Raw genomic sequence first — 27,897 nt, 5'->3', positions numbered from 1 at the left:
ACGCTTATCTTTTTTGACTGGAAAAAAAAATGGTCTGCCAGACACCAAACAGCGAAAGGAAGGTTCATGATGATGGATAGTTACTTGCCGCCAAATTTATCTGAGGAGACACAACATATTTATGAAGACTTGACACCAAAGGCCTGGGGGTTGAATTCGTAAGTGTCAGGGAAGGCTAAGTGTAAGTCTGAAGCTAATTAGTTGACGCAATTGTTATTCATACATGCTAATTAATTGCATTCAAGGCTCAGTCTAAACAAACAGCTTGGGCCTCATAACTTACATGTTTACTTAACACAAAGGATAGGTCACAACAGTGAACTTCTAGACTGCTCCGTGACTTATAATTAAGCTTATTGTTATGACCCTCTCAGATGATATAATAGTCTGGACAGCATCATAGAAACCTTTCGTTTATTGTTCATTACATTACCATGAAGGAAGCTGGCTCAGTAAACCAGTATGTTCATGTTTATGTGATAAAATAATCCCCAACCAGATCCTGAGACTAAATCATGACGGAATTTCAATGTAGAATACTCCACACGCCCAACTCTATGTAATAAATGATATTTTATCATAGAAATGTATCAATCAAAATTAACCTATTAAAAGAATCTAACAGAATACATACATTTTAATATATTTCACTGTATTTTATGATAACTAAAAAAAAAAAATAACGACAGCTTGTATGCACTACAGTCATTTGTTATTTTTTTAGCGAATACATCTCAAAATTGCAATTACAGCGTAAAATGGATATTTTGAATTAAGCGAATAAATACAAGGGTTAATATAAGCAGCATATTTTAAGGTTTATTTACACAATGGCTGCTGTTGCTTTCTTGCTAATGATGCATGTGCATGCAAATAGGTCTTATGTGAAATGTCAAATTGGCCTTAGAATGGATGCTTATCGTTGACCCACTTTACATACAACTGTGCACATTCATTGTATAGCTGTTGCTTACTTCATACCATTGAAAAGTTCGATTTAAATATATTTGCTAATTCTACAAATGAAGCTGTCTGACATTAGGAGCACCTGAATATGAGACATACCTGATCGATAGAATGTGCTGAATCTTTTATGTAACCTATGTTACATGTGTGGACATGGGCCTCGCCTATTGCCCTTTTTTCCACAGACCACATGGTAGATCAGCCTTATTTAAATAACACTGGCAAACTCTTATATGATGCCACAAACACAGTTTTTATATTGGAGCTTGGTGATTTCCCTCAAAAGACATTACAAACTTCAGTTTGTTTAGTCCGAACTCAGTTATTCTGAGAAATGTTCCAAATTATTTGGGTTATAACTAAGTAGACTGAATTTATCCGAGTTTGCCCAAGACCACACCTGACACACTCACTTGAGGTTTCTCGCCAAGTGTTTTTTTGCTCATGTACAGCTTGATGAAGAACAGACATCCTCCTCTCAGGGATAAAAAGGGGCCATTCTTCAAACTCGACATCCAACTTCAAGCTAGAAAAACTTGAAGCGATCACTTTAAGGTGCTGAAACGACATGCTGACAAATGCTTTGTTTAGGCTAATAGTTAAGACCGAGGCCGAAAGAGGAGCTGAGTACAAAAACCTCAGCACAGAGGAGATGAATTTACAAATGGACTGTGTGCCGATGACAGGTTTTAAGTTTAAGGGGCCATACATAAATGAGATTGTCTCCATAGAAACCACCATAAACTCCCCAAAAAGAATTGAAAAATGACTCAGTCCACTTTTCCCTCCATTGTGAGGACAGTGAATTTAATGATGGCCCAGGCAGGAAGTAAGTTCTTGGGAAACTTCTGACATTTCCTTCTTCAATCATTTATTATACAGATGTCAGTGGGAAAAAAGGCTTTTGTAGAGCTTCCCTAGATTTAGAATTTAGACTGTGCAGGGGTGGACAGGACCTGTGCAGGACCTCCACCCACTTGCTTTGTTACAGCAAAGTTAGTAAGAAAAAAGAAAAGAAAAAAAGAAAGAAAAAGAAACGGAAGCCCACTGCTGAAACACTGATATTTTTATTTATACATTTCTGCACTGTCTTTTATAATGTATTTTTTTAAAGATTGTATTTAAAACCTTACATACAAACTATAACCACAGCTTTCTGTGTCATGCAATTCAAGGCAATGAGCAATTCAGAACATATTTTGCTCTGAAATTAAGTGCATGGTTAGTGTACAAGATTACACAGGTTTCAGATTTGATATTTTTCTTATGAGGATCAGATCATGACCATGAGTAGTGTAGCACAGTCTGCTTGCCTCTTGGCTCAGCAGGAGTGTCCTTGCCATTGTTACAGTGGAACATCAAGAGATATAAAAGTCCCCTTACTGCCGTCACCACTGACAAAATCTTAAGCTAAGAGTTCTACAGAATAAGCTGTAATAGCAGGTACAGAAATAGCAAATTCGTTTACAAAATGTGAATAGGGTCCTCTTACAACATGTAAATGGACTGTTTTTAATATATGTTTCATGTGCCTCATGTAGCAGAAAGTTCCCATGCGGTAAGTATCTCTACTCTTTTTTGATACTGCCAGCACTCTAAAAGGACCAACACCTCCCCCAATGCACAGGCAGCCTTGACTGGACACACAGCATGGTTGAGCACCTTAATATACTCAGAGAAGAAGGCTAAGTGCCCAGCTCTTCCACATGACCAAGTTGCAGCTCGATTGGCTGGTATGTTGCCTAGCATTGGGGGAAAGAGGACTCTGCTATCCTTTTCCGCCATCAAGAATGTGGCCAGTTGCGTTCTCGAGGACCTCCGCCCACTGAGAGCACATATTGGAACAGGTAGGGCAAGCAGCGCTTTTAAAAGTTGACCCCCTTACTGCTTCCACAGGGTACGTGGATCCTGAGGGAGGTGTGGTAATGATGGACGAACATAATATTTTTTACAATACTTGTGCATTACAATCAGAATTGCTTGGTAAAATTTCTCTTCATAAGCAACACAGAATAGAGACGCAATGATGTTTATGGTAAAGGTTGTGCTGCCAAAGCTAGCAGGCTTGTTTTTTTTAATAAGTGGGATAAGAGGCTCCCTGCTACGCAGACACTCTTCTTTGTTCAGTAGATTTCTGTTGTCTGGGCTGTGGAGCTGCACTGTGTCACTGGTTTGTCTTAAGCCTCAGACTCCTGATGTGTGTGTGTGTGTGTGTGTGTGTGTGTGTGTGTGTGTGTGTGTGTGTGTGTGTGTGAAACACAGTGAAGTGCTACCCACCAGGATTCCAGGCTGCTAGGTCTAGTTAAAAAAAAAGGCTTAGGAAATTAAAATGTAATGTTAAAAATGCCAAATGCCTGGAAAGAATGTATGTTTTATTGAAAGATTTTTTAAATGATACACTAAACATTTGGAACAATAGAAATGCTATGAAGAATAAAGCATAATGTGATTGTGATGGTCTGGTGCTGTCAAGTGCTTCTTTTCCATGCTGCCATTTTAAGATTATACAATAAAATGCTCATATTGGTTCAGTATTAATCACGTCCTGAAGGACCTGGCATTATAGTAAGGTTAGCATGGTGTTAGCAAGCCTTTTTCACTTGTGACAGTGGCATCTCTTACCAGACGTAATGTCACTACATTTTCTTTTTCAAGTCAAGGGAATTATTTCATATCTGCTTTGACGGGTAACATCAAAGCATCCTGAAATACTCGGAAAAAGCAAATCTCTATCGCCAGCCAGTGATAACTTTGCAAAATGACCCCTGATCTCTGCACAGGTCATCGTTTCTAAATTTACAACTGAAAGTCACACGTAACTGACTTGAGGCAAATAAAATCATGCTTTTAAATGGCTTGGACAAAAAAGGCATACACCAGTATTTGTGTCCGCAAAAAAATGTTTCCCTTAATTCAAAATCCATTAGCAACCCTGTGGCCCACTACATAATGAATACGCACATTCACTTTTGCCAGGATCGGATGAAAACACCACTTCAGATCTCTCGGGACTGGAGTAGCCATTTCCAGCCTTCGTGAAAAGCAGAGCTCTGTGCATTTAAAATTATTCTTTAATTAAGAGATATTATATTCACCTCACATTCAGATATTTCCATGAGCACCATTGTGGATGGGTTTGGGCCACACTATGAGATGGCTAGCCTCGGACGAGAACATTGCAAACAGGGCTAATGGAGGCAGGAAAGTAGGTACTGTTGGCAGGCTTCTTCATACCGGCAAGCCTTTTTTTTTGAGCCACTGGCACAATGTGAAACGAGGCTGGGATGGATCATACTGAAAATGTACTCCATTCAAAATCACACTATTTACTGAATGCATCACATCTGCACAGTGTATGTCAGGGTAATATACATTTACTGTACCAGCAGTTACATTTATAAATAAATTCTTAAAAATAAAACATTCTTAATTGGTAAAATAGTTATAGGAAACAGTTTTTAATTGGGTATAACCTTTGTAGTATATTATGTCAACTTTAAAACAAAGTTCTTCACTCTTTGAAGATCCATCCATTGAAAGGTGGTTCTTTTATACCTTGTACTGCTTTAAAGATTCCCTTTGCACAGTGTATACGAATATATATTTCATGTCGCTTAATTATTTTAGTACTTTGTTATTAGTTTTTGCTTGCAAGCAAAGACCCTCTGTTCACATATTCCATGGACAACTCGCATTCATTCACTTCAGCTTGAAAGTAAGGTACCATTCCCCCAAGATTCTAATGGAACAAGTGTCTTTGCCGCCATGGCACCTGGAGACTGTGTGTCCGATGTTTGTGACATGCTGTTGCCCATGGCTGCCTTCCAGCTGTGCTTCTTGAGGGAATGCTGTGTGTAGAACAGGAGCTGGAACAACCAGCTCTGCAGCATCAACCCGTGCTGCCTAAAACTTTAATGGTGACATGAGGAGCAAGCCAATCCAGATGTGAACAGGGAATACCTACGTGATATGGACAGTAATCCTAACTCCTGTGTGTGTTGTACGGAACACAGGAGGAACATTGGGGGAGGTGGGGGGTCTTTTGCTGGGAGGTAATGAGCAGTGGAGCTAATTTCTGGGACTTGTCCCATTATTGTTTTGCCACATGACAAGTTTTGTACCGTCTGCTTCCCCTCCCCTGTTAATAACAGTGCCCCGACAGCTGAGTGCACACTCAATTATTTAGGATGAAGGGCTGGGGTTAGCTGCTGGTTGTATAAGAGTACTGGAATATGGGGCCATGCCTTTAGAAATAGCAATCTGAAGCAAAGGCAGGCTTAATAATGTAATCTGCTTTTACTTAGTGCCATATCTGTTGTTGCCTAAAATTTGTTGTCTATCACGAAAACACACGAGTAAATTTTGTTTTTGAACATATGAAAAAATATGTGTGCTGACCAATCTAAAAATACTTAAAAATTTGAATTCTTTTACTTGTATGGCATCCCAGAGCATGTTGTATTTCATCACTGCCCTCAAGTAAAACAAGCCTATAGATATAGAATAGTGCATCCGTGAAAAACATATTCATATATGATGTGAACATAAAATTCTCTGATGGAAGATTAAATTCTCATCCTTTTTGAATAAATTCTATTGGTCTACTTGTCATTAAATTTTGACTTGGCAGCTCGTCATAATTTCCAAATTATGAAGAAAATGAAGAAATAAGAAGCCTAAACAAGTGAGATTATATCTGGTGTTGTTCCAACTGTGGCAGAAAAGGTAATATGTGCAGGAACTGTCTATTTTACATGCTGCAATATTATCAGTATAATCACAATTATATTTAGTTCACTCTTTTATTGTTTTGTTCTAAATTGTTTGGCTGACATGAAGAAGTCCTCAAATCAGTGCATAATGTGGTCCAAACTTACATGCATGAATGTATAAATGGAATGATAAGTCCACTTCCACCCGCGCTTAAAAACCTACACTACTACCAGTCAACTTTAACATCAGCCTTAAATTTGCCCCTTCACAAATATTTCTAGATTAATATTTAAGAAAAATATCTAAAGCACTGATTATTCATAGAGTAACAGATATTTTACCATAAGGGTTTAGAATGGTCTTTCCTTATTTACTGTTTCTCAGGTCCTCTGCCAAGAGAACAACTGCTTCTGCTGCCAAGCCCTTTATTGTATTGCCTCTCACCATCATGAATTGTGATCTGAAAATTGCCCAGTAAAAGCCAAGACCTTTGATGTGTTGTGCTAATTTGATTAACATATTGCACTGTTATGTTTGCATACACTTTGCCACATCCATCGCATAAAAGCAAACACAAAACGTACCTTCACACAGGGAAAAAAATATAGCAATTTGCACAAAGACTTGTGCATAATTCTGTGTATATGTGCATAATTCTGAATCACAATAAGGCAACGCTTATTGAACTGTACCGAAAAGGTAACATATCAGATGATTCAGCGTGTGTGAGTGTGTGTGTGTGTGTGTGTGTGTGTGTGTGTGTGTGTGTGTGTGTGAATCAGACCTGCAATATGACCAGCAGACTCAGATGCATGGGTATAATACATAATCTTATTTTTGTAAGCAGTATGAGCAGATATAAACAGCAAATATGAGTGTTGTCAAATCAAATCAAATTAAAACAATGCTTGTTTTTCTCCCCTTTGAGATTTCACAAAGAAAACAATCTATATCTATCTGCAAAGTGCACATCCTTCTGCAATAGTTAGAAGGGATATCCATTATCTTACCTAATTTTTGCACCTGTGTAAAGTATAAAAAATATGTTGAACACATATAAAATGTTTATTTTTTCCCTTTAAAATGGCCTTAGTTTAAGAAAGTGCTGCTTTCACTCAAATCCTTCACGGCCCATGTTAATAAGTATTTCAGTCTGTCAATCAGTGAAGATGATACATCACCCAGGCTGACCTGTCTGTGCCTTCAGAAACTTTCAGCACATTTCAGAAGACTGACATCTTCAAGTGTTTAGTGGTTACTAGTATATAATAATGGATATTAGAATACGAGCATGGCTGTTGGTTCATTTGTCCAGCTCTTTACTTACCCCTTGAGAAATACATCAATATATATACAGTATGAAAATGTCTGATGAATGGACCAATAGAAATACTCAAAAATCACTTAGAATAAAAATGTTAAGTTTTGCCTTTTCCTGTAAAGTTATTATTTTGGAGATATATGTTTTTCTGGACAGTGATAACAAACTTTATATTTTTTTTACCCGACTATTTTTATATCTTTTGACAACATGCCATGAAAATAAGCAATATTGTCTCACTCAGCTACTCACTCTATGCTACCAGGTTTTTATAAATCAAACACATTTACAAATTAAACACACACATTGACCATTATGTCTTACATAGAAGTCTTAAAACTCTTTTTTGATTTAATTTTCTCAAATGCACTTAATAAAACTATTCACTCTATCACTGAGACCCTTAGTAATTTTCCAGATTTTTAAATCAATTAATAAAAAGGCAATAGATGTGCTACAGTGTACATGATACAGGTATTTATCCTTGCCCAACTGCACTTTCCTCCATTAAATGCCATTTTGCAGAGAAACTGTTGTCAAGTGCAAGCAATGCCTAAAAGGCAGAGAGAAGGTCAGGGTCAGTGCCCAGCTTGGATGTTGCCCAATCAATTTTTAAACACACTGCTCTGACTGTTCTGTCAACAATGATTCAAAGCAAACCACAACAACTGTCGCATTAAATTTTGACTTGGCAGCTCGTCATAATTTCCAAATTATGAAGAAAATGAAGAAATAAGAAGCCTAAACAAGTGAGATTATATCTGGTGTTGTTCCAACTGTGGCAGAAAAGGTAATATGTGCAGGAACTGTCTATTTTACATGCTGCAATATTATCAGTATAATCACAATTATATTTAGTTCACTCTTTTATTGTTTTGTTCTAAATTGTTTGGCTGACATGAAGAAGTCCTCAAATCAGTGCATAATGTGGTCCAAACTTACATGCATGAATGTATAAATGGAATGATAAGTCCACTTCCACCCGCGCTTAAAAACCTACACTACTACCAGTCAACTTTAACATCAGCCTTAAATTTGCCCCTTCACAAATATTTCTAGATTAATATTTAAGAAAAATATCTAAAGCACTGATTATTCATAGAGTAACAGATATTTTACCATAAGGGTTTAGAATGGTCTTTCCTTATTTACTGTTTCTCAGGTCCTCTGCCAAGAGAACAACTGCTTCTGCTGCCAAGCCCTTTATTGTATTGCCTCTCACCATCATGAATTGTGATCTGAAAATTGCCCAGTAAAAGCCAAGACCTTTGATGTGTTGTGCTAATTTGATTAACATATTGCACTGTTATGTTTGCATACACTTTGCCACATCCATCGCATAAAAGCAAACACAAAACGTACCTTCACACAGGGAAAAAAATATAGCAATTTGCACAAAGACTTGTGCATAATTCTGTGTATATGTGCATAATTCTGAATCACAATAAGGCAACGCTTATTGAACTGTACCGAAAAGGTAACATATCAGATGATTCAGCGTGTGTGAGTGTGTGTGTGTGTGTGTGTGTGTGTGTGTGTGTGTGTGTGTGTGTGAATCAGACCTGCAATATGACCAGCAGACTCAGATGCATGGGTATAATACATAATCTTATTTTTGTAAGCAGTATGAGCAGATATAAACAGCAAATATGAGTGTTGTCAAATCAAATCAAATTAAAACAATGCTTGTTTTTCTCCCCTTTGAGATTTCACAAAGAAAACAATCTATATCTATCTGCAAAGTGCACATCCTTCTGCAATAGTTAGAAGGGATATCCATTATCTTACCTAATTTTTGCACCTGTGTAAAGTATAAAAAATATGTTGAACACATATAAAATGTTTATTTTTTCCCTTTAAAATGGCCTTAGTTTAAGAAAGTGCTGCTTTCACTCAAATCCTTCACGGCCCATGTTAATAAGTATTTCAGTCTGTCAATCAGTGAAGATGATACATCACCCAGGCTGACCTGTCTGTGCCTTCAGAAACTTTCAGCACATTTCAGAAGACTGACATCTTCAAGTGTTTAGTGGTTACTAGTATATAATAATGGATATTAGAATACGAGCATGGCTGTTGGTTCATTTGTCCAGCTCTTTACTTACCCCTTGAGAAATACATCAATATATATACAGTATGAAAATGTCTGATGAATGGACCAATAGAAATACTCAAAAATCACTTAGAATAAAAATGTTAAGTTTTGCCTTTTCCTGTAAAGTTATTATTTTGGAGATATATGTTTTTCTGGACAGTGATAACAAACTTTATATTTTTTTTACCCGACTATTTTTATATCTTTTGACAACATGCCATGAAAATAAGCAATATTGTCTCACTCAGCTACTCACTCTATGCTACCAGGTTTTTATAAATCAAACACATTTACAAATTAAACACACACATTGACCATTATGTCTTACATAGAAGTCTTAAAACTCTTTTTTGATTTAATTTTCTCAAATGCACTTAATAAAACTATTCACTCTATCACTGAGACCCTTAGTAATTTTCCAGATTTTTAAATCAATTAATAAAAAGGCAATAGATGTGCTACAGTGTACATGATACAGGTATTTATCCTTGCCCAACTGCACTTTCCTCCATTAAATGCCATTTTGCAGAGAAACTGTTGTCAAGTGCAAGCAATGCCTAAAAGGCAGAGAGAAGGTCAGGGTCAGTGCCCAGCTTGGATGTTGCCCAATCAATTTTTAAACACACTGCTCTGACTGTTCTGTCAACAATGATTCAAAGCAAACCACAACAACTGTCGCATTTGCTCTTTGCCTCTCTGACCCCAGAAAAATAAAATACACTGGACCCCCAAATACACGGCTAAAAAATAAGTGAAGAAGACTTTGATGGACGAAATGTCAAACACTACCTTCTACACTTCTACAGTATGAATGCTGGTAAATGTTTCGTTTCTTACTAAGTCTGTGACCTCATATTTCTTATACCCAGACGTATTGACAATAATTGTCTAATTTAAATTTGTATGTCAGATATTTACATTAGTTTTAAAACCACAGTAAAAGAAAAAAAAAAAAACAGTAATTTTCCGTGCTGTAATCACTTGATCCTGATTCATAATACACTATTCTTCACCCAAGCGACATACAGAAATCTATCAGCTATATCATAGCATAGCTATTTTGCTTCTCTCATTCTATTATAATGAATGACAATTAAACCTACACCACCTCAAAGGCGTTAACACCGCCGGTTATGACATTAATGTCCTCGTCCCAGCCTGTCTTTGGCATGGGAACACAGGGATTCAATATCACTTCATTTGTCTTTATGCCAAAACAATTCACAAGTTGCCGGTGCCCCAGTTCCCATTACAAAGCCAGAGGCTAACATTAGCAGCTAAGCTTCTCGCCCTCTGTCTTTCTATTGGACAGAAAGATCCGTGTGCGTGTTTTCTATTCAAATCTCCCAGGATGCCATGGTCTGGCTTGTATTGTAACAGGATGTGACACACAGTCTGTTTTAATCATCGTTTGAGCTGCTGAGGCCAGCCACGGCCTGGCATGGGGGCAACTCTGCTACTGCTCACTTCCTGCCAATAGAGGTGTGTGGAACTACCCCCAAATGAATGAATAAATAAATATATAAATAATGTACTGATCAAAAACCAAAAAGCACATCATGAAGTAAAAAAATGAGAACAGAAAGACAGACCAAGGCCCACCTGACCGAAAAATGGAGGGAGTGATATCTTAATGTTAAATTCATTTTATTTTCATATTTATATATAAATTATATTCAGAAAAAGACTGAAGGGTGTGTGTGTGTGTGTGTGTGAGATAGAGAGAGAGAGAGAGAGAGAGAGAGAGATAGAGAGAGAGAGAGAGAGACAGAGAGACAGAGAGGCAGGCAGTCTCTGGTGACCTAAATGAAAGCCACAAGAGAATACCCGGCCCAGCTACTCCAGGCTAAATGCACTCTCATATTAATATTTTAAAATGCCATAATGCGGCTGTAAACCCTCGGAGGACAGATACATCAATTTGCAAGAGGCTCTGCTTCAGGAAATAGAAACAGGGATAATTTGCCATTAGGAGAAATAGTTCATGGACGGCTTCTTGGGAAGACATAAAGCAAGTCCCCTTGCTCACTTGAGCAGCAAATCCACACTTTCGAGCGAGTGGAAACATTGCCCGAGAGCTTTAATGTCCCTAGGTTATTAGTACAAAGAGCTTTGTTGTGGTATTAAATCTGCAGTATGTTACAGTGATCAATCAACATGAAAGGGGCTTCCCACTTGGACCGAGACATTGTAAATAAATCATTTAGACTGTGAGGGTCGAGCTTTTTTTAGAATCATCATAGCTCAGCCTGCTAAAGGGTTTATGGCATTGGACGGCAGAAACATTTTGAGGATGTGCTGCTCATTTGCAATTACAAATATCACTGATGATACAGACAATTATATATATATATATATATATATATATATATATATATATGTGTGTGTGTGTGTGTGTGTGTGTGTGTGTGTGTGTGTGTGTGTGTGTGTGTGTGTGTGTGTTATATATTTATTTTCACAACAATGGAAATATTTCATTCCATTTGCAGTGGGTCATTATCAATCAAACTCAAGACAATAACTAAAAGTATAAATAATGCAGTCAGTCTACAAGTACAGAGAAATGACAAATTACAAATGTTACTATTATCATGATTTGATAAGTTTACACATGTGTCTACAAATATGCTCATGTAGCTTATTATAATTATATATAGCTAAAAAGTCATGTTTGCGCCACTTGAAAAGTTTTTCAGTCAAAAACACATATGGTAGTATTATCAGTATGGTTAGCAGAAAAAATCAACAGTGCATCTACTTTCTATTTTTTAAATGTTAGAAATATTATAAACAAATTCACATTCCACCCTCAAGTCCTCATAAAATCACTTATTTTTACATTATTGTTTGGTTTTAGCTCGCTCTAAAATTTAATTACAACTTATCATAATTAATCAGTTGTTCTTTGCTATTATGTTTTCAGTATTTATCTCCTTCTCCTGTGTTCATTCAAACTGATTTGCATGTCATTGAGCTTAAACATAATAGCCTAATGAGTCATTAATGAGTCGCACAGTAATTATCATCAATTTCATAATTATATGTAGTGGTGTAGCATAACGCTCGGTTTAATAAGTGGTGGGATAAATGTCCATTCATTGACACCACTGGAAAAACCCAAAACAAACAGAGTCTTAATGTCAAGGCTAAGAGCTTGATGCCTGGGTGGTTGTTGCCTCTACACAAAATACAAACGTGAGTGGAACATCTATGATGACTCTCAGGGAAAGTGAATTAATGAAACATCACATCACGATGGTAGAAAAACAAACAAAAAATCAAAGCCTTTAGCCTGTCACATTTTCTTTATTTTGCATGAAAGTAGTGACAAAAACCTATCCATCACTACGACACAATGCAGATACTTGGCTTTACATATAATTTTGTGGATGATAGCAATTTTACTTTAATATAACTTAATTATTATTTCATTTATTTAAACTAATTTCATTATTATTTCTGTGCTTTTAATGACACAACACAAAGAACCATTAAAATACTCATGTCTGATTTGAGAGTTAAGTTTTTCTTTTATCTACTTTGTGACTTCATAATTATTGATAGCTCTTAAAAAAACCCAAACGACAGGTGTTTGCTTGCAAATTTGTGATTGTACACTATGACACTGCCAGACTGTAAAACCGAGCATACAAAGTTCACTAAAGCATCCCTCTGTGTTCCCCAAAAACACAATAATGTAGGCAAAGGTAAACACCTACATGCACTCTACATTTCCCCCCTTTTCTCTCTCGTTCAGTCACCAGATGGTTCCATTGAGGGCACAGAAAAAAAAATCACTTGCATGACTTGACTGTCCGCTTGCTCTATTTGCCTACTACTCGGCGCTGGGGTGGTGGTGGAGTCTTTAATGGTTATAAAACACCTGCTCAGCAAATCAAACAAACAAAACGACGAGGGTGAGCTGAAAGCAAAATACCTATGTGATCAGGTTAGCGCGGGCAGCTAGCTATGAGTGCTTGTGATGAGCCAGGAAGCACCGGCAGATGTCTCACCTTTAGAGGTAAGAGTATTTGACCTCATCACCATAAAGAGGCACACAATCAGGCCTACGAGATAATGGCTAACTGGATATTTGTTTGAATCACAGGGCTGATACAAAAAAGGAAAATCTGTTCAACAAAGAGACACGCTGGATGCGCCCAGCTGGAGTTACATGGTCTGCCAACATAAGACAACAATACACAAACACAATAGGCTATTAATGCAGTAATACAAGGTATGTATTGAGCTAGGTGGAGTGTACAGTGTAGCTTATTAGTTTTTAATAGAGCTTTACTGTACATGTGCACCTAAAAACTAAAATTAACTTAAAAAAATAAAAAATACACATGTATATATAGGAATATTTGAAAAAGACTATTCAACCATGACAAATGATATGCTTTTCTGAGCATATTGTGGACGTCATCTGTACTTACTGAACACTGATAAATGTCAGAATGGATGTTTCATTAAAAACAATCAGTCTTGTTTAACTTGATTTAATGCAGTATACTGTGAAATGTTAAATAGAAATCATTGTGCCCATTCTAATACCAGTTTTTTGGCACTACTGGTGCATTGTGTCTGTGTATCAAAAGATCATGAAACATATGTATCCCAAAAAAGTCTTTATGTATTGTAATATGACATTTTTGGAATATTGCCCACCCCTTTCAGCATATACAATGAGGTCCAATCAATCAGACAAAAAAGTCAAATTTGAGTCTCTGCTTTGGTATGTTATTTAAAAGCCTGTCACTGTTAAGGTCTAAAACTATGGGATGTGAATAATATATAACGACATGATTACTCACAATATTATGTGTATGCTTTTAGGAGACTGTTAAGTAAATAAAAGGTTGACAATGGATTAATACAACATATAGTGAAAACTGGGCAGGAAAACCTCCTGTTGTGGTTTGTCACTGAAAAGCCTGTTGCTAGGAAGGTCTAAAGCAAGTCACTTGATGATTTTGGAATGCACTACATATTTCACAACTAGCTCATTTTTTAATTTTCCATACTCACTTGCTTACTTTCCACCTAGTAATCCATTAGCATTACAATAAAAATGATGGTTTTAATATTATACCCATACATTTAAAATCCCAGTCCTTTAAGAACTACCATGCATGTCTCGTGATTAAAACTCTGCAAGAGGGCCATGAATACATTAACCGGCCAACCATTTGCATGCAAGAAGTGTTTTCCTCCTTGTTTCATTTTTCCCCCCCTTTTTTTTTGTAACCGCCATTCCTCTCGTCTTCTACATCTCAATCACGTCCCAGTTCCCGCCCCTTTGTGTTCGCAGACAGAAAGTGATGGACATCCTTTCACTGCCTGCGTGACCTCTGGTAATCCTGTTTCATGGCACGGCTCCCCCGCTGAAGGGAACACAATGGCGCGAGCCGTACCTCCTCCCAGTCGATATTCTGACAGACTTGATCGAGCAAATTAGTATGCTTTGGTAAGGGCACGACCAAAGCCCTTTTCAACACCCCTGCAAATCAATACAAAGGCCAATGGATGGCGTGTGTAGTCCCTTTCGCTTGCCCCAACACCCTGCGTTTGCGCGACTTCCACCTCGTGCTCACCTCCCATGCAGCCATAGTTTGGAATCGAGATTAAGGGGAGGCTAAAAAATGGAAACTGTTGTGGAGGTGAGGAAGACCAGTCGCGAATAACAAAAGATGGCCTGACCATGACTTGTTACTGGAGGGTTTTTTGTCAGCCTGAAAGTAAAGACTAGCTAAATGGAAATACTTAGTAGTTACAAATATAATCAATGATTAGGCAATGGCAAGAGGGTGGGTAAAATTGTTCACTGCACTGTTGACTGGACATCATCCCCATTCAATTCAGCCAGTCTTGTCATCTGTTTTCAGCAGTATTTGTAAGACTGGTCAAGGGGATGTCATATAGCATTCTCTATCCAATGTGGTTCTAAGAGAAAGTTCAAAAAGTCAAAGAATAACGTAATGAATCTGAGTGGAATTTCAGCAGACATAAGATTAGGTTGAAGTTTCATAACTAAACATTTTCCTGACACCCTCAAAATACTTTTTGTGAAGGTAAAAGTCTAAAGTACTGAATTAATAATATAAATTTTATGTTAACACTAAAACCAGAAATATGTCAGATAAACACAAAGCCAAAAAAAGCAATGGGAGAAAATACAACAACCAAACCAATGTTTGAGACTGTCAGGACAAAATCAAGATTTAGGAACAAGCACTCTTCCAAACTACATTTTATAGACATAATAGTCCTAAAATGCCCCCCACACAGTAATTGTCCTCTTCCTTTTTTTCTAACCATGCCCATTTGTGCCATGTTCTTGCCAATCTGTCCCCCTCCCATTTCTAAGTAACATTAATTACATCACGCAAATGTAACCGACACAACCTTTTCAACATTACTACCCAGCTATAATTGTATATTTTTAAGTGTACTGCATGCATAATTTTACTTTGCAAGGTAAATAGCACTCTATCAATTATGCCACAGCTGTGGCTGCAGAGAGAACATTTCAACATTAATTAACCCTCATTTGAAGCGCTGCCACCATACTGACAACAGCAAAGTTCCAGTTGTGGATTGCTGAATTAGTCATTCCCTATTTCACCTGTACCAAGAGCCATTACATTTTTGTATTAGAAAGCAGGTTATGGCAACAGGAAATAGGTGCCAGAGGGCAAAGTGATTCTCATTTTTCCTGGCATTTATGTCTTTTTTATTGCATTGACTTGTCTCAATGTGGAAATTTAACCACGGATTGGAATAATTCTACATATATATATATATATATATATATATATATATATATATATATATATATATATATATATATATATATATATATATATTATATCCTCATGATTAGTCACAATATTATGGGCATTTTATGTGCTCTGTGCATGTTCTTAGGAAACTGTTCAGTGAATAAATGGTCACCAATGAATCAATACAGCATATAATGAAAACTGAGCAAGAACATCAAGCAAATGACAAACACCAAGAGAACTGACAAGCTGTCATTAATCATTGATAGGATGTTCCAGGATGACAATTACATGTAGGCAGAGGTCACTCATGTTTTATGACACATTGGCCCACCCTATCCTTCGATCATTGTTGTAAAGCAGAGAAAAAGCCCTCGTATCCAATAATCAGGCAGACTGGGGACTGCTGGTGTCTGGCCTGGCATATGCTCAACTCCATAGTGCAGGTCACCAGGTTTCTGCACTCTATCGTTAATAGGTCGATTTTGGCCACACTGTTCCAGATACTGTGGTGTTTGTTAGTCTTTCTAGTTCAATACACTGTTTATTACATATACGTGCTTAATAAATATTCAAATATATGTAATTAAACTGTGTCATAGAATGAATTTAAAATTTACAAACTGTACTGTATGTACAAAATTATATTACACCTTCTGTACTAATGCTCTTCTATTAAATTCATTCATATCTGTTCATTAATAACCCTTAATGACAGTGCATATATATGTATATATATATATATATATATATATATATATCCTATTTGGCATTTGAATTTTTGTTCAGGCCTCAACAAAATATCAGCTCAGTTTAAGGAGGTATATGTGAACCAGTTTTATTTTACAAATAAAATAGTTTTATTTTTTCAAATAAAAAGAAGGATCGCATAGATATGTTAAATTACATGACCATCACACCTGATTTAATTTAATAAAGTGCTGATTAGCCAAACCAGAGATTAGATTACCTAAGCAAAGGAAAGGTTTGGAAATGGCCAGATTCCTTGTTTTATCCTTATCACTCCTCATAGTACTAACGTTATCTGCATTTAATTTAGTGATATTGTTTTATGAGAAAATATACCCTTACTGACCAGATAAAATTGGTTTCTGAAATAATTTTTTTCTGAAATAAACCTTTGCACAATACTGCATAAATAATGCAAAGCCAGGTCCATGAGTTTCATTTCACAAGACTTAATGAAAATGAATGAGAAAACCCGTGGATTTAAGCTGACCAATGTCCAGGAGTCACAATACTAAGGCTCTGAGGGGGACTTTCAAGGCAGAGATCTTCATGTTGAGTCTGAGCACCACTTTGTCACAACAGATAAATGCCACCTTTCTCTCAAGGATGACTGTGCAAAGGGGCTCCTCGGATACTCCTATGAACTGCTCACTGGCTTAATAAAGAATCAATAGCACTCCAGGGCAATGATGGAGTCTGGCTGCCTGCAGGCTCCCTTGGCCTTGCTGGAGCGAGTTGGTGTAAAAGATGTCTTGGTATCATTTCTGTTGACCTGCTGTAGCAAAGCGTTGCTTGCTCCTGGAGCAAATAGATCAACCACTATGTGCCTGGTCTGTGGTCAATGTGAGGATCCAGGGCAAAATCAGTATTCTGAGCATTTACATTTTTTACATTTACATTTGGAAGATGCTTTTATCCAAAGTGACTTACTGAAGTGCTTTGTTATCTACTTGAAAACAGGACAGAGCCTAGCTCAGGACTAGGTATTGACATACAGTACTTTTATGGTAGCAAATCAGTTACTTCAATATTAATTTTGTGTCATTCAATCTTAAACTTCAATACTTAAGTTGTCAGTCTTGCCAGCATCAGTGAGCCAAAAAGCAAAAATGTTCCAATATCCAGGCCTGAAGACTGTCTGTCTAAATTACATGATGTAAGCATGTTTTTAATGTTAGCACTTCTTAAATTCAGTGTGGTGTTGTTCCCTTGACTACACTGCGATCTGTCATGGTGAGCTAAGATGCCCACTTCCAGTTTAACCCACACTATCTTTGTTATATAAATACACCTTTGTCTATTGAACAACTATAAGTACAAATATAAATAACAGTATTTTTTAACAGCATTCAACGTCCAAGACTTGGCAGTGCATGACACTGAAAGGCACTGGAACCTCTGGAGCAGAATTTGTTACATCTACTTAGTGTGTGTTAAAATACCAAGAAGCTTAAAAAAAAGAAGTAAAGTTTAAAATATGACATCATCGCATTTAAAAAGATGTAAATTATGTTTTTCAAAATTGGATTTTTACAATTTATATAAAAATAATTTATGTATAGATTTAAATTAGTTTATTTTTAAGTATAATATTTTATAGCAAAATACAACTTCTAATGCTTTCATATTTTACACAAGGCATCCAAAAAAAGGCATCTTTCAGGAATTGGCAAGAAATTCAAGGTATAATTACTGACACCTCAACATTTTGAAAACCCACGCCTGTTCTAGGCACTTGAGAAAATTAGAATTGAAAGGCTATTTTTCTGGGCAGTAAACATTTATTTGTTCATAAAACACTAATAGAATAAATACATATAACATTAAAATAATAAGTAGTGATTTTATGCATGCCAATGTGTTTAACAATTTCAAAACAACTTCTCCTCCTGTGGGCTCAGACCTGTTTGTAGTTATCATCCAACAACTGACCTGGCTATTTAACACTTTCTTATGTCAATCATGTGTGCTGGTGATGGAAGTCAAAAATATACGTGTTGACTGGGTGCATCCAGGAGATGCCTGGAGCCAAACTTTGTTTTTCCAACTAGCTTACAAAAGATAAACACAACTATTTTGTTCTTCTTGTTACTTTTTACTCTATTAATGTTTATTTGCATCTAATGACACATGGTGTTTTAACCGGCAAAACAGATTTACTTTCAAGTTAAATGGTTTTAAATCATGCCTAATGTTATGCTTAGTACAGTCCACACAGATTTTAGGTTCCAGGTCCAGAAGATCTACCACCCTGCAATCTAACATGATCTGATCTAAGTAATGAAGGCATTCAGTGGCATTTAAATTTTATGAGTCATGTGGGTTGGATCTGAGCAATCCAGGGAGGTAAATCTCCAGGACCAGTATTGGGCACTCCTGATTTAAATGCTTATCGAGTCTGTGTTGGAAGACATGCAGCTGTTCGAACTGCCAAGGGAAGTTCATTTCACTTTCTTAGTGCCGCAGAAAAGAGTCTTGATGCTCGTCTTCCTTGTGTCTTGAGTGGTGGCAGTTCAAGACTTGAAGGGAGTCACAAGTACATCTAAAATTCAGAATGCTGGGTACATTTATGAGGAGGATGAGGGGAGTCTTACCTGTTTTGGTTCATAGCATGCTTTCAGCTAAATCTAAAGGACCGAATTCAAAGCTCGGTGAAAGATCCTGTTGGAGCTCTGGAGGGTACAGTGTATCTCTTGTGAAACATCTTGTGTGAACCTTACAGGCCTTGTTCCTTTTGTGCTCCTGCACTCAAATAAAAATACTCAATTGAGCCTCTTCCTCTTGGGGACACACACTACCTGCTGACGAGGTTGTCGAATTTGTCATTTCCATTAAAGACAGTGTGAATGTCAAAGCTATTAGAGACATACCCCATACCATACCAATGCAAGGGAAAGCATTTGACGCACCATTGGCCAGTGGTTCAGTGCACGTGCCTCTCTTGTGAATTTAATGGAGGAAAAGGTCCTGCATCATACCTTTGTCATAGTGCTCTCCTCCCCATGAATAATGTTAGAGGCAGCGGTCCATTGATGAGAGGCACTGGAGTTTTATGTGCGTCTGTGCCAGGGGTCAAGCGTCTATTGTTTACAGAGAGAGCGACTGCATTCACCCTGTACCAGCCAGCTGAATAGCACTCCCTGTTAGAGGAGGGACCCTGCATAAAAATAAAATCCTCCAGGGCAGCATGCTGCAGTGTGAAAAAAGTCGTATAGCCAATTTGGAGTCAACCAAAGATCCAATAATAAAATCGGTAGGGATAATATAATACAGTATGGTTGATGATGGCTTTTTAATAGAAAGTCATGACTCATTATGCTTCCTGAAAGAATGTGATCATGTTGTGCACAGTAAGAGAAAATTGCACAAACCTGAGACTGTTTAGCGTTTCCTTACCATAATGCAGGAGCATTTACTCAGAAATCCATTATTTTGGATATGACAAAGCAAGCCATTGTGTGTTATCATTGCCATAATTTGGAAGAGATCAATACTGATCTATAAGATGAGTTAGCCACCATGACATGATTCTCCTTAAACTACTAGGAGATAGCTCATTGTGCTTTTAAGTGTATGCGCCAAGAGGCTGTGATTATAGTGTTTGATTTCCTTTCTGATGTCAATGTTCAGAATGCTCTGAACGAAGGAGTGTTTTGTGTTGGATCTAGAACTGAAGTGCTCTGTAGATTAGAGTCAAATTGTAATGTGTGATATCATCAATTCCATTCAATGTCAAGCATGTGAATGTGTTTTAGATGGCTGTTTCAATACTGGAGGGAAATCAGAAGGTATAGACAAGCCTATACTCTACCACCTTGTGCAGGGGCAAGGTCCAGTAAAACAATTAGTCCCTTTCTTTTGGTATTTTTGTTCTCCATAATTCTTGACAAAATGGCACTTGGGGCTAATGTTTTTTTTCTGCTTTCTAATGCAAACCACGCTACTGGATCCAGAAATTAAGCTTTCTATGAAGGTTTCAATATTCCTGCTTTTCTCTTGGTCAGTCATAACAGATCAATACAATATGGCATGTCTTCATTGTGAGGACACAGCTTGGCTTACACCAGCACAAACCGTAGCCTCTCTGCTGGCCAAACAGAAATAAATACACAGGCTATGGAGCTGTAATGATGTTTATAGTATTATATTTAGAACATAACAAGTAAAAAAATCTGCCAGGGTTTTTATCAATGAGGCGTATATATTCTGTTTTTGACTCCCCTCAGAAGACTTGCCTCACCCCTCCAAAAAAGGAAAAAGGAAAGAGTAAAATATCAGACTCTGGCAACACTCCAGAATGCAAGTATAGTTTGGCTTGTATTTTGTGAGAAAAAAAAACTCCAAGTGGTGGGGCCAGTGACCCCCGGTCCACTTTGCGGTCCGGCAGAGAAAGCAGTGGCCCAGCAGGACTCGTCGGCACCTGGTCGGACAGCCTAGCTTGCAGCCCCCCTGAGCCATCTGGGGGTAATTACCACTAGGTATTCTTTAAAAAGACCAGATGGGACCACGAGACCGAGAAGGGGTGAAAGATGTTGGGGGGGGGGGCTGATGGTACGGATTGGTGGGGGTTTGGCGGGGGGGGCTGGGCTTTGGGGGGAGTAGAGAAAGAGGGGGGCAAAAGGAGTCCCTACCCCACCCCGTCATTTACAACATAATTCCATTCAATGATACACTTAATCCTCCCACCAGTTAGAGGCCTCTTTCAGAGCCGCCACGGCCGCTGCTCCTTTTATGTAAATCCACCCCCTCCTCGACCAAAAAAGAAGAACAAGAAATATACAGACAAGAGGGGGTCCCTCCGGAGACCAGGAGGAATTATTTGTCCCTCCAGTGGTTTCTTCCGCTGCAAAGCAGTGCAACATATTTACCTCTTGGTGTCTTTCTCTGGTCCCCCTCTTGAAGAAAGAAGCACTATTTGTTTAGTGTGAGAGAGAGAGAGAGCGAGAGAGAGAGAGAGAGAGAGAGAGAGAGAGAGGGAGAGCGAGAGAGAGAGAGAGAGAGAGAGAGAGAGAGAGAGAGAGAGAGCGAGAGAGAGAGAGAGAGAGAGAGAGAGAGAGAGAGAGAGAGAGAGGGAGAGCGAGAGAGAGAGAGAGAGAGAGAGAGAGAGAGAGGGAGTCCGGAAGTGAGAGAAGAGAGAAAGCTAAGTTCGTTGTAGGCAAGGTCAGTGTCAGAGGGCGAGACTGCACCAGCTGAGGTCGGCCCAGCCACCTGTTAGAGACATGCACTCCTCTCTTTTTCTCTCCTTCCCTGTGTGCTGCTTAGCCACTAGCCCCCCTCTCCACTGATGCCAAAATTAAATTAACTAGTAAAATGTTAATCTCATGGGAATACACAATAAGATTCCCTCAATTCTAACAGGGTTAGTCCGGGGGATGGCTGGGTTGGGATATGGAAGAAAAAATTGCTTGTGTAGAGGACATGTTGTGCCATCTTGGCTTGGAGTTGCCTTTTATTTATCATATTAAAATGTTTTGCTAGTACATCAGGTCAGCTTTATATTTTACATTTTATATTTGTTTGAAAAAAAAAGACTTTTACTTGTTTTTGAAAATACATTCACTAATGCTTTTAATCATGCTTATTGTTGTTCACAGCCCACATTCCATCTATTGTCTGAAGAAATTTCTCTCTGTAGGCTATTTGCTGTCACTGTGGCCGATTTTAAAAAACAGAATAAACACATTCGCTGCATGCTGGCTGTTAAGGCCTTGCAATTTGAAAACAAACAAATAAACGTCTGAATAATTTGCACCATGATTTATTACTATGCATACATTTTGAGCTAGTAAATTGGTATTATTAAGAGACAGAAAGGCTGGGGGTGGGGCTTGGGAGAAAGCATGGGAGTCAGAGAGATAGAGAAAGAAGAGAGACAGAAAGCAAATGAGAGAGCGAGCGAGAGAGAGAGAGAGAGAGAGAGAGAGAGACTTGTGGACCCCCACAGTTGGCTAGCTTGTGCTCTCCATGGATCCTAATTCAATTAGATCCTAACCTTTCCTGTATAATTCACCGCCCTCTCTCTGTCTGTGCCATTTGTCTTTCGATGATGAATATTTCATTGTTTTCCAAGCTTCCTCCTAAAAAGCAAGCCATAAATGAATATCCACTAACAGCTCCTCTACCCTCTTTCTCTCCCTCTCCTTCCATCCCCTCTGTCTCATTCTGTCTCTCTCATCCACTAGCATAATGTCCTGTGTAGTGCGGAGTGCCTTAAAAAAGACTTTTATATGAAAATCAGGGGAGCATGATGAAAGGCGCAAAATGCAACAATGTGGCCCCTAAATTGTCTTTTGTTAACGGGAAATTGTTGCATTACTCAAATTTATGGAAATGCCTTCGGTTCCTGGTCTTTGGTGAACTTGTAAAGGCAGAAATGTGAGTCATGAAAACAAGAAGCTCCATGGTATTAGCTGGAGTCTGAAACATGCAACGCTGTGCATCCATATGTGGATGCGGATTAGAAAAAGCTGCAAAAAGAACATAAGACAGAAATTTGTATTTAATTTGTATGTATTAACGGAGCCATTGACTTGTAATTATTATGACATCATGGTACACGTTATAAATTGATAAATTATTTACAGACATTAATTGGTTGTGATGTCTGATAAGGACAGAATAGTGCACAGAGAAACAAAACCTGTCTTAATGAACAGTCGCAAAAATAATCCCTGTTGGCTTTTCGGTCTTTTCTAGCCATCAGCTTCCCTAAAGAACCCCCCCCCACAGTAAGCTCAGTGGGGTCCTATATCCGCTGTTACGGTGATAAATCAGAACACTCAGTTCGGCCAAAGACAAAGCACCCAAGGTTAAGAGCCAATGGGGCCAGATGGCAACAGTTTGTGCTCGGGGAGCAGTGGGGTCACTAACAAGCCTACTAGCATGTCAGTACATACATGGGAGAAGACAATGAGGGTGGGCTGGCTTAGGCCTTCGGGGCACTCTGGGACATGGTACATCATCACTCAGCCTTCTGGACTATTTTGTCCAGATTAGGAGGTGGAGAAAGACGGTACTTGGACAGAATGGTATTTATATATATACATACATCAGGGATACAAATTTTGTCAAATTCCTATGACCAATAAGAATTTCCAGTGCATTGAGCTGTCAGTCAGCAAAGCCGAACCGGCAAGACTAAAATCAAGGCCAATATGTGTTTTTATATGACCAAAAACTAAACAGTTGACGAGAGGACTGGAACATATGATGATGGGCTACTGAAAATTCTATGTTCTGATGTTTTACCAGTTAATACTAGCTCAGGTTAAAATGAACATAAAAGCCATGACTAGATCTGCCTTTGGCTTAGTATATCTCAGCAGCTCTCGAAAGCCATCACTGTCCATTACATGGTTTTCTACAATTTTGCACATCATGTACACTTTCCTCACAGTGCCATGCATCTCTTACTCTCAGAGAACATGGGTGAAATAGTATTCTGTCTTATCATATGTGGGTGTTTGCTTTTGACGTGGTAAACTGTGGTGTCGTCTTCTGGAAAAGTGGTGACAACAGCACTAATTTTAGTTAATTAGTGCTTAATTTTTTTACTACGTCTATTTAGTAGAACGTAGTGCCTTTAGTGCCCTTATGCATACATTTTAAAAATGTTTCTCGACTTAAACCCACATATTCAAATGGGAACTGTTGATTATTGGAAATGAAAGCAATTTAAATGAACTATATTTTAAAAACTGATACTAATGGCTGAACAGTTGTTCATTTGCAGGTTAATCAGGTAATCATGTACATCCCCAACAGTTTTGAGATACTTTTACTCTTGTGTATTGAAAATCTTAACCCTCTTCTTTGGAGAACAGTCCTTAACATCAAGCAATGCTTAATTCTTCACAAACACCTGATTTGGTTGACCTGGCTTTCAGGACCATCTGAAGGAGGAATCACTGATTAGTGGATATGGTTAGAGGTGCAGGAAAATAACCATAAGCAAAACATTTTAAGAATCAGAATCAATAAGAATCAAAATCAGTCCAGTATTGGTTCACCAATCTTATCCACAAAGGGCCAGTGTGGCTGTCAATATTCACCTGATTCCACTGGTTTAATGAGTTTTCAGTATAATTGCTCTGCAACAATTTATGTTAGCATGCCTCTACACATAAATTTGCCATACTGTTAGAGGGCTACTCTGAATAAGTTTCCTATACATTGTCACAAACTGTCATATTTTACCAGAAATAACAGCTAGAGTGAAAAGCAATGGCTAAATGTGTTCCATTTTCTATTACAGACGTGTCAAAATGGATTTCTTCTGGGCCACAGCTCTTCAGAATTTAACATTTTCCAATGCTTTGAATTCAATTCATTAAGGCCTTGCAAATAAGCTAATGAGTTGAGTCAGGTGTGTGTAATGAGGCAGACTGCTCAAGTCTGTAGAGCTGTAGGCCACTCTGACACACATGGTCATATACAAGAGGGTTTAATACAGTTGTAACTTTTAGGAGGCTCTGACCGCTCACAAAAACACAAAATATATGAATATGCAGTTTTTAATAAGGGTCTCCTGCTGCATTAAATCAAAAAGTGTCCTACTTTTGCTAAATTCACCTTATTTTCATGTAAGTGTGTATGGTAGAAAGAGGCAAGTGAAACATCTCTAATTATTCCCCAACTGTTCCCCTATACTCATTGTTTCATATGACAACAGTAGCAGCTTTCAGGACCCTGCAGAAATATGGGGCCTGCATGAACAGACTCGGAGGTAAATAAAAGATGAACAATAGCAAGGGATATACAGACTGAAGGTGTAGAAAGATCTAGTGCTGGGGATAATGCACTTGGTAAGGTGAAATATTTATAGGCTTAATTACTTCCTGCCGACATGATACCAGCTTCTGCGAATATTTCATGACCAATGCCGTAACACAGTCATATCTGAGTGCATAGAGTGAATACCCGCAAAGTTGAGAACTGCTGCTCGCATCAACCTCTACCTTTTATGCAGAATAGTGAAATGCAGTTTCTTACAGCACCGTGGATGTTCTGTTCTATTTTGGAGCAGCGAATCGAGGCTTGTGGCTTTTGTCATGTCTTCATGAGTTGTGGTGGGTGGGCTACAGCTTGCTTGAAGACACACAGCTGATAAGACGTAACTCAATTTGGGCATGAAATTTCTGTCAATTTCAGTCAAGTTAGAGGGGATGGAAAGCAAGTGTCCAAAGAGAGGCACAGAAATGGCATTAAAGGGGATAACATACAGTATGTTTTTTGTGAACGAGACATAAACTACAGCTAAATCGGCCTTAAAGACATTACAAACACAAAAATAAAAAATAGGCCAATCAAACCTGCGCTTTATACTGATTTTAAGCACCGATTTTCATTTACAATGATATAAACAGATATTGCACCACTCAGTGTAGTTTGTAAACAACAGGATGTACATATAAGAAAAATAATGGATAAAGATGGATTTTAAAATATAATAAAACTATTTTGGTGTCATTATTTAACTTACTTAACAGTTGTGAGCTAGCAGGCTATCTTTATCTAAGAAAAGAAAAAAGAAAGAGGAAAGACATTGAAACCAGCACACAATGCCTTGGAACTATGGAAAGCAGAAACAGACCGTGTAAACACATTTTAAAAGATTTATGGATAAAGAACACTTGAGCACAATTGATGTTATAACAACCGCTAATCAGTCTGGCTCTCTAAATACCACCATGAGGAGTGCATGGCTACGTTTCTCTATTCCCTCGAGTGTAAATGCTGGATATGTTGCCACCTCTCTCTCCTCCCAGGGCAAACGCAATGAATAGAGCCTCGCAATGACAAACAAGCAGGCAGACAAAAGAGGCAGTGAATTATCGCTGTGCACCGCCCTGCTAATTAAAATTTTCGCTTGTAACTTATGTCAGAGTCAGAAGAAGCTGGTGATCAACCACCCCCCCCCCCCCCCCCTCCCCTGCACCCCCAAAACACACACACACACACACACACACATATACTTCCACCTCCCCTCCTCCCACCCCCTCCTCGGCTTTTCATTTGAGGCGCGTGTGCATGTGGAGGGGAAATTGCAGAGACAGACCGAGGGGGCAGTGCTTACGAGGCCAAACTGAATAGCAAGCACACACACTAGCACATGCTCTCCTGCTTACCAGCCTCTCATAAACACACACACACACACACACACACACACACACACACACACACACACACACACACACACACACACACACACACACACACTCTCTTGGCTCAGGAAGGAGATATGGGGCGCATTCCGCTCTGTGAGAAATACTGATTGATCAACACCCGAGGAGGGTTTGTTAAAACAACGGGGGTCGAGCCTAGTGGGACGTCAGTTTACAGCATTTAGTCACCCACTAAGACTTGCTAGTGGTAAGAGAAGGGAAGAGGTTGATATGCTAAATGGGCACCAAGTTGGGACATAGATGGGTGTAGACTGAGGGCTACTGGAAGAGTGAGAGAGAGCACGAAAGAGAGAGAGACTGACTGACCTCTGCTCTACAGGCTGAATCAGCAGGCTCAGCTGGGGAGGCTTTTAGCCACTCGCAGGACAGATGCACTGCCCTGAGCCATAATCTGTATCCCGCTTCAAATGACAAATGGCACGCAGCAGTGCGGGAATATTGCATTATATATTAAGTACCTCCCAGTCAGTAAGTTATAGGACTGCACCCTGGCTACACTAACGCCATTCTGAAAGGCTGCCTGCGGCCTACACCGTTCCACCATTCTGCCGGACTGGACTTTGTTTTACAACGTTCAATTAGATAAGGGGCACACCCCGCGACTAAATTTAAGGTACTTAGCTACTCACTATGGTTTTTCTTTCAGCCACTCTCTTCCATGAACACAGATGGACTGGCATGAATTCAAACTACAATCACAGGAAACATTTAGTACTTATAGTGGGTGGCACAGTCAACAATGAAAATTTCTCAAAATAAAACCATTTTACATGCTTAAGTAAAGCTATATTTGTAGGTTAACAGTAGTTTAGTTTTCTGGGAAGTCTCCTTTTCATTAAAAAAAAAAAAAAACATTTACAACCGACGTAAATTTGAAATAATGTAGACATACCTGAACAATGCACTGATGAATCTGTGGCACATATGTGTAAGCACACAGCAGCTTATCAAAAACAGTGTTTAATACTGTTTCATGCTTGAATTTCTCAAGACATTTGTGTCGGACAGTCATAGATATAAATGTCAGAATTTGGTAAATATTACAAGTCATTCATGCAGCTGATCGAGAAAGATGGGACCACA

The sequence above is a fragment of the Pygocentrus nattereri genome, chromosome 20 (assembly GCF_015220715.1).
Source record: "Pygocentrus nattereri isolate fPygNat1 chromosome 20, fPygNat1.pri, whole genome shotgun sequence".
NCBI lineage: Eukaryota > Metazoa > Chordata > Actinopteri > Characiformes > Serrasalmidae > Pygocentrus > Pygocentrus nattereri.
Note: the sequence above shows the minus strand (reverse complement) of the source record.